General features: G+C 41.8%; 1 long non-coding RNA gene across 1 annotated transcript in view; it reads right to left on the bottom strand.

Moving 5' to 3' along the window:
- Positions 1 to 1,265: 1,265 nt before the first annotated feature.
- The window catches only part of LOC139749687 (uncharacterized), a 53,242-nt gene continuing 45,615 nt past the window's right edge, over positions 1,266 to 8,892 (bottom strand). Inside the window, exon 2 of the long non-coding RNA XR_011713014.1 lies at positions 1,266 to 1,556. This is a non-coding gene — a long non-coding RNA (uncharacterized lncRNA). The remainder of the gene's footprint in view (positions 1,557 to 8,892) is intronic.

Genomic DNA, 8,892 nt, shown 5'->3' with positions numbered 1-8,892 from the left:
GGACCTTGCTTAATTTTTACGTTCGATCTTCTGTTATTGTTCTATTTCTACATATTTCGACAAACTGTTCACTGTCTACGTAATCAATCTGGTTTAAAGATTTGAAGGTCGTGATCAATTTACCTCTCACTCTTCTGTCTTCCATGATGGACAGATTGACGGCCTCTAGCTGTGTGTGTGTGTGTGTGTGTGTGTGTGTGTGTGTGTGTGTGTGTGTGTGTGTGTGTTTGTGTGTGTGTGTGTATGTGTATGCATGTGTGTGTGTGTGTGTGTGTGTGTGTGTGTGTGTGTGTGTGTGTGTGTGTGTGTGAGTTAATGCATGCATGTGTGTGGCTTTTTGCTCAACTGGGGGCTTTCTGTTTACAAACATGCGTGCGATTATGTGTTTTTGTTTTTGTGTAAATGTTTTTGTGTTTTTGTGTGTCTGTTTTTGCACGAACGTTTATTTTTCTTTGCGTCACCCCCACTGAACATTACGCCCCACCACTCATCCCGACACGTTTACAACAACAGGAATATTAACAGCTGCACATACAGGGGACGATTAAGGGGAACAACGATGCGTCAGGGAAGTGGAGTGACGTATGCCCAAAACACGTGGCTGGGAGGCGGGAGTTAGATTCTGTCGGGCAATGGGGAGGAGGGAGGAAGGAGGGTTAGAGGTGGAGGGTGGCACATGAGGGTGTAGGGTGGTGAAGGTACAGCGCATGCGCTGTCAACTCTTGCGACACCTGATACGCAGAAGGGGGAGGATGATAATGCTGCTGCTGGTGATGATGGCGGTGGAGGAGGCACAGGGGGTAGGGGGTAATCTGTTAGCGCGCGCGCACACACACACACACACACACACACACACACACACACACACACACACGGTACAAAAATACGCACAAGGCAAAACCATCCATCTTAATAAGATAAGAAACTACACTCATGGATTCCCATACTCTATAACCGTCTCTTGTTTGCCAAGCGTATCTTCCCCACCCTAACCCTTTCGCCTTTTTCACCCCTTCTGACCAACCAGTTATGAAATACGAGTCCTGAGGGAGAGGAGAAATTACGGATGGAGAAAAGGGAGAGAGAGAGAGCTGGGTGGGGGTGACGGAGGTGTTACCTAGAAGGCAACAATGGCTTTAGGATTATCAAGAAAGGGAAAAAAAGGAGAACGTTGAGGGGAAGGACCAGTTCTACAATGTAATATGGAGATGAAAGACAACTTTATCTGCAGGAAAGATATCTTGAGAGATATAGGCATTATCTTATATTCTCGACAACCAGTTATCATAACTTCTTGTCAAATTCATTTATTCATCTATGATTACCTTAGGCCAAATCTTTATGAAAGAGTCATTGTGTTAACCCAGGACCATTCTATAGTTCCTGCAGCCCAACGCTGCGCTACATCCAGTAGCAGAGAGGTGTAGATCAATTTGGATTAAGAAGTTCTTTGATGAAACTCTGCTCCAAGTGACACAGCTTCGCCGAAGGTGATTTTTCACTTGCAGTAATCTCAATAATTCTCGTAATCTTGAGCAGGCGGAGTCCGGTAACACCTGAAAAATTCAAAAACGAGTCAGTTGATTGAAAGTCAAACGATTTCCTGTTGTAATGGATACTTCTTACCTAATTAGCATAACAACCTTGTACCAATTGTAATTTCTCCAATCACTGATTATCGGATTGTGGTGTGAAAGACAAAGAGACTCACTTAAACACCCTAAGACTCAGTAATATAGAAAAAACAAGGACACTAAGAAGAGCACTTGTGCAAACGAAGCAACAAAGACACACACCATCATGCTATGAATAGTTATAACAACATCGAGGAGAACAAACACGGAGTTAATACAAAAGAGACGATATATAAAAAAAAGAACATTAACGCAAGCAGTAAAAAAAACAAAAGAAAGGTGGAGAAATTATGGCCGATGGGAGCCAGCGAAGATAATGGGTTCAACTGAGGGGTTCGCTTGGTTGACGTAAAGAGCGGTATCGCCAGGGGAAAACCCGTGGACGACGGGCGATGTTGATGTAGGGAAGGGGATCAAATCCTCATTGTCGCAGTCCTCGCGCTAGTGCGACGCGGATGTCGAGGGCTGAGCGTTGATGTCAGTGAGGTTACTGAGGGCCCGAGTGGTTGTGCTGCTCTTGTCGTTCGCCTTTTTTCGAGTAAGATTGTGAGGGTTTGCTGGGTCGAGTTCCCCCCCCCCCCCTGCCAACTGTTTGGTCTTATTAAGGAAATTGACTTTTTCCTCTGATTCCAGGAAGCGGAAATGTCAATTAACGAGGACTCTGTTGGTGATGATCCCCAAAAGAGGAGACGAATTAAGTGCATTTCGAAAGCGGCTGAATGTGAATGGTGCCGAAAATTTGGATATCCAGGCTGAATAAGGACTATAATATACTTTTTGTTGCACTCTAGCTACAGGTTCATCCAAGAGCGAGGAACAATATTGCAGACATGATAAAGAAAGTATTTCTCAGATTACAGAGAGACATATTATTCTAAAGCCTTACCTGAAAACGTAAATGAATCAATGCATTGATGGCAATATAGCCCTATATAAATTAAAAGGGAAACTAGAAATTCTTTTATCAAATCCTGTTTCTGAGATTCTTTGGTGGACACTGTGGTTATTAAGGGTAAATAACAGGTAAATGTTCATTTACATATCTGAGTAAACAAAGTAATAAATGTTTATTGAATTCGGCTGAAAAAGGACTGCTGAAAATGAAAGAACCGATGGTCATGATTGTAACTAGTTAATTACTCACAAAAGATCTTAGGATTAAGGTAGGGCTGGATGCTTCTACGCTTTGGATGAGCACAGTAAAATTTTACCGAACAAATCCTATGGCTCATACATCATGCATTGGGTGGTGATTAGTTGAATATCAAATGATGTAAACTTGCATGTTGGTAGAAACAAAAAATATTGTGGATGACTCATATCAAGTATCTAATAGTGAACATTGCGTGATAGATATAAAGGCTGCTCAAGATGGTAAGTGTAGACACTTATGAAGTACCTACAGTGATGATTAAGTGTTATAAGTAAGTGCATTACAATAATGTACTTCTTTTTCACAAATAAAGAAAAAATTAGATTTTTTTTTTTTAATAAGTGCTAGTTACCATGCAATTCTGTTCATATATGTGCTTAGTTCTACATGATTTTGGGCAGGCGAACAATGATTAGCAAAATTAGTCCACCACATCAGTGGTAAAGAGTTGATGTTGCTTTACCCGTGAGTTTGAGTGGGTGTTGCTTTACACAAGTCAAACCCATGAGTCTTGCTTCCCAAGGAGACGAACATGATTCACTTGCCCGCCTACTTGCATTATTCCCAGACCCGTCTTATTCATGAACTGTTTAAATAAGTCTAACTCCCATGTACAGTGCAAGAGCTATATGATCTCTTTGCCTCGAGGGAGATAATTCTCCAAGATATCTAAAATAGAGAGACAGCGTGGTGCTGAATATGTTATTAAGATTTGTAAGGATCATACGCATAAAGAGTTAATTATAGCATGAAATCTTTTGCAAGTCGTAGATCACAGCATGAAAATTGTTTTTAATTGGCCTAAACGTCTTACGTTTTGCAATTGCTGAGGCGAGGCCTTGAGACGCTCGCAAGCTGATGTACTAAGAATAGATTAAGCTGGACTGAAGATAACTTCTTTTCTTCTTTCTAGAAAACTTTAAAAAGACACAGATTTCTTAATGAATTCGATGACTAGAGTTGTACTTGAAATTTTTTTTTGAGGTAGTCTAATAATTAGTTATCTGGACCATTATTCTTCAAAAGAATATTCTACAAGTTGAATGATATAATGCAATTTGTGACTTTGGGGTCAAGATAAGTTGTAGTATTTTTTGTATCACGTAATCTGCAGATCTTCCGCGACTTAACACCCAGAAAAACATTTTGAAGCACTCTGTAGATGAGGTTGTGTCTCGTTTTAGAGTCAAGAAACTGTTCTGTTATCTGAAGGACAGTCTATATAGTTCCTTTACATCTCCCTAGACCGTAACTGTATCAAGCATCACTGATTTTCGGACACTTTCAAATCTCACTCAACTGATTTCTTACAATTTCTTATCTCACTTAATTGATTTCAGACGCTTTCTAATCTCATTTAATTGATTTTCGACACTTTCTAATCTCACTCGACTGATTTCCGACACTTTCTTATCTCACTCAACTGATTTCCGACACTTACAAATCTCACACAACTTATTTCCGATACTTTCAATCTAACTCAACTGATTTCCTACACTTTTTTTAATCTCACTGACCACAGAAAATCAGAGGACCAACAAAAAATGGGATTTATAATACTGAAGCCTTCTGGAAGATATTTACCCTAATACATGCAGATGAGATGCACGTGTGGCATGGGGTCTTGCCATGGTTCCTAGGACTGTGATGACGTGAAAGCTGACACGGTGTATATGTTCCCGCCGCCTCTCAGCAGACAAAGACACCTCCCCACCCCCAACAGCTGTTTTGTGTTTGTTCCCGTAGATAAATGAATGTTTATGTGGCTAATTGCTGGTATGTCTGGGCTGATAGTTGGGGAGATGGCTGTATCATGTACATATGAATGTGCGTATATGTCATATGTTCGAGTGCGTACATATTCATGTGTATATGTATAAGTGACTGTGTGAGTAGGTGTATGTGTGATTATTATTACTGACTGTGATAGTTGGGGAGATGGATGTATATGTACATATAATATATATCATATGTTCGAGTGTGTACATGTGCATGTGTCTATGCGTTTGTTATTCTGTGTTACGAGAGAGATTTACACTACATTTTTGTCTATGTAAAATATCTTTACTCCCATGTCTGTAAACACACACACACACACACACACACACACACACACACACACACACACACACACACACACACACACACACACACACACATACACACACACATGTATGCGGCCCTTCGAGTTTAAAACTCTCTTCCCTTATACTACAAAATGGTCATTACAAATTGGTATCTAAACGCACACACACATGGACACACATTATAGAAGAAGAAGAAGAAGAAGAAGAAGGAGAAGAAGAAGAAGAAGGAGAAGAAGAAGAAGAAGAAGAGGAAGAAGAAGAAGTAGAAGAAGAGAGAGAGAGAGAGAGAGAGAGAGAGAGAGAGAGAGAGAGAGAGAGAGAGAGAGAGAGAGAGAGAGAGAGAGAGAGAGAGAGAGAGAGAGAGAGAACTTAAAATACTTAAAGATATGAAAATAGAAACATATGGACGCCCCTTCCCCCGCCACAAACACACAAAATATAGACAAATTCAGTCAAAAAAAACTATTTATAAATATTTTGCCAACAGCGCACCAGCCGCCCAGCGGGACCAGCTCCTGAACCACAGTTTGACAAATAATTCACTATACGAGCGGTGGGTTCGCTGAGCATCCTCAGGGAGTAGGGAGGCAGAGGAGCGTCAAGGGAGCAGATTTGGGGAGTAGGGAAACAGAGGAGGGTTGAGGGAACAAACTTTTGGGAGCAGGGATTGTTGTGAGCGGGAGATTAGGTTTAATCTTTTGTCTAAAATAAAATTCAGGTTAACAAATTTCCATTAAGGTCCATTTAAAGGAAATGCTATACACTGTAACATCTGAATATACGTAAAACATGCATATCATATTTACGAAGCAATAGTAAGTCTGGTCAATGCAGAACAGTGTGGCAGCTATGGGAAGTGTGACTGAATATGAAGCATTATAAACCTGTAGCAGCTATGGGAAGTGTAATTAGACATGAAGCATTGCAAACCTATTAATTTTTGAGCATAAAGGTGCATCTTAGGAGTAGTGGCATGGGGAACGAAGAGTACCTAATTCATTACAAGTTCATATGACAAGAGTTTGCCATTAGATTACAGGACCAGAGCGTAGGGCTCACCGTGCGAAAAAAATATAGGGTTACGAGGAAAGAGTCGTGTGATTCGCGCTGAGAGAGAGAGAGAGAGAGAGAGAGAGAGAGAGAGAGAGAGAGAGAGAGAGAGAGAGAGAGAGAGAGAGAGAGAGAGAGAGAGAGAGAGAGAGAGAGAGAGAGAGAGAATATACGTGATATTGTATCATGGATTCTCCTTTATCTGAGTGCTACCTCTCTCTCTCTCTCTCTCTCTCTCTCTCTCTCTCTCTCTCTCTCTCTCTCTCTCTCTCTCTCTCTCTCTCTCTCTCTCTCTCTCTACCTATCTATCTATCTCTCTCTCTTTCTCGCATTTTCCTCTATTCACCACACTATATTGCCAAAATCTTCTATTGTGAATATCTCTCATAGTTTCCCGTCCGTCTAGACCAATTACACCCTCTCACCAGCACACAAGTCCTGGCCTTTTTATTGTTTCTTCAGTGAAATGTGAGAAACTCTGGCTCACATAACTTCCCTATGGTTTTGCCTTAACAGTTCCAAAGACTACCAAGAGTAAAGAAGAAAAGTACTCGCTTGTCAGAGTTAAGAATGGGAGTAAGGGGACTGAATAAGAGAGATGGGAAGGGAGGCCAAGAGTGTTTCCTAGGAATGGGTAGCGCAGTCCTGTACTACCCAGTTCAATTTTGCCACTAGACTAGCCGCTGTTAGCGGCAGAATTGGAGTGGGTGGTAAATGGAATGTAGCCTCTGATGGCGAGGGGTTTAGGGAGGAGGGTAGTACATGCAGACGGCCGGGACTCGCGTGGGTGTTGAGTTGAAAAAACTACAAGAGGGAGCCTGTCTCTCGTAGGAGCCGAGTGGGAAAACAAGTCCAGCAGTCCCTTAGGGTCAGTGCTTAGGTCCCTCACCACCAACGGGCCTCCCTAGAGCACAGGGCACGCACCTCCTGAGATGTAAGAAGGTTCAATCTCAAACAACAGCTACGACAACAACGACATAGCGACTTTCGTTGAAGTCTACTCCGGGCGTAACGCTATCGTAGTCAAGACCCGAAGAGGCGTGTATAACGACCCAGATGGTGACAATTCCCCTTGGGTGTTACGTGTCACACTTCCAGACTAAACTACCGATTAGGGGACTGGTAACATCTTCCTGTATTTCGTAACACCGAGTAGCCAGTTGGATAGTACAGTGGCTGAGGCTGTAACATCAGCATATACGGAAGAGAAGCGCTGACTGCCCTGCGACGGATGGGTTACAGGTACATCTGGCAACTTGGTGTTTACGTCTAGCTGACGTAATGCACTATTTTTTCCGTAAACACTGCGATGCGTTCTACCATACTCCACCTTGAGCGGTACGTTATGAAATGCCACACCATCACTACTGCTCACTGGCTTACGTTATAAGGAAAGATGTGAATATGTCCTAGTCTACTCGACTCAAAGTCATTTTGTTATATCCTATATTTCCGTGTATATATATATATATATATATATATATATATATATATATATATATTGGAAAGGATCACAATTTTGCGCGTGATTAAGGTATTCCTATGAGTCCACGGGGAAAATGAAACACGATAAGTTCCCAAGTGCACTTTCGTGTAATAATCACATCATCAGGGGAGACACAAGAGAGAAATATAAGTCACGTGATATATGTCGAAGAGACGAAGCTAGGACGCCATTTGGTAAACATGCATGCATACAAGGAAGAGACATAGCTAGCTACGTGTCATGTCACAGCATGGGAAAGGTGAAGATAAGTTGTTATTACCCGACGAACTAATAACTATATCGAGTTTGAGCAAATATTGACAGACGAATATTGAGAGGATATTGAGAGGAAACTGGGGCATCGGGTCTGAGGTAATTACATGAAAATCAAATAACAAACTCATAGGTCAGTTCGACAACGCTCTATGCAGAAGTCACTTTATCCTTATCATCATTGTTGTCATCATCATCATCATCATCATACTCATCATCAATGTCATCATCATCAACAAAATCATCTTCGTTCTCATCGCCATCATTTTCATCATTCTTATCATATTCTTGGTTTTTCAACAATATCATCACGTGTTTTTTCATCATTATAGTCATCAGCATCATCATCATCATCATATTATCACCATCATCATCATCATCATCATCATCATGGCCATCATCGTCATCATCAGTCTCATCATCTTCGTCGTCACTATCATCATCACCATGTCCATCATCGTCATCATTATCATCCTTATCAGTTTCATCATCTTCGCACTCATCATCAGCACCATCATCAGCATCATCACTCATCTTCGCCCTCATCATCAGCACCATCATCAGCATCATCACTCATCTTCGCTCTCATCATCAGCACCATCATCATCATCATCACTCATCATCGCCCTCATCATCAGCACCATCATCAGCATCATCACTCATCTTCGCCCTCATCATCAGCACCATCATCAGCATCATCACTCATCTTCGCCCTCATCATCAGCACCATCATCAGCATCATCACTCATCTTCGCCCTCATCATCAGCACCATCAACAGCATCATCACTCATCTTCGCACTCATCATCAGCACCATCATCAGCATCATCACTCATCTTCGCCCTCATCATCAGCACCATCATCATCATCATCACTCATCTTCGCCCTCATCATCAGCACCATCATCATCATCATCACCATGAGGCCGGCTGGCCCCCATGAGATCCAATACCACGCCAGAAAACCCACTTCTCAAGGTGTAATTTCTCCCCCAAACTTTTCATGCAGCGCAGACATGAAATACTTTCCTATATTTTCTTATAACTTTTACTTTGACTCCACCGGCCCAAAAGTATTTTATTGCCAGGGAGGGACTGATATTAGTGACGTAGGGGGGTGGGGTTGGTGACCCAGGAATGCTATTAGTTTCATTAGAAATAGCACGATTTTACTGGTCTCAGAATCCACGTCGTATTACAGCTATGATTTC

This window comes from Panulirus ornatus, chromosome 8 (genome assembly GCF_036320965.1).
Source record: "Panulirus ornatus isolate Po-2019 chromosome 8, ASM3632096v1, whole genome shotgun sequence".
NCBI lineage: Eukaryota > Metazoa > Arthropoda > Malacostraca > Decapoda > Palinuridae > Panulirus > Panulirus ornatus.
Note: the sequence above shows the minus strand (reverse complement) of the source record. Positions and strands in the feature narration are given on the sequence as shown.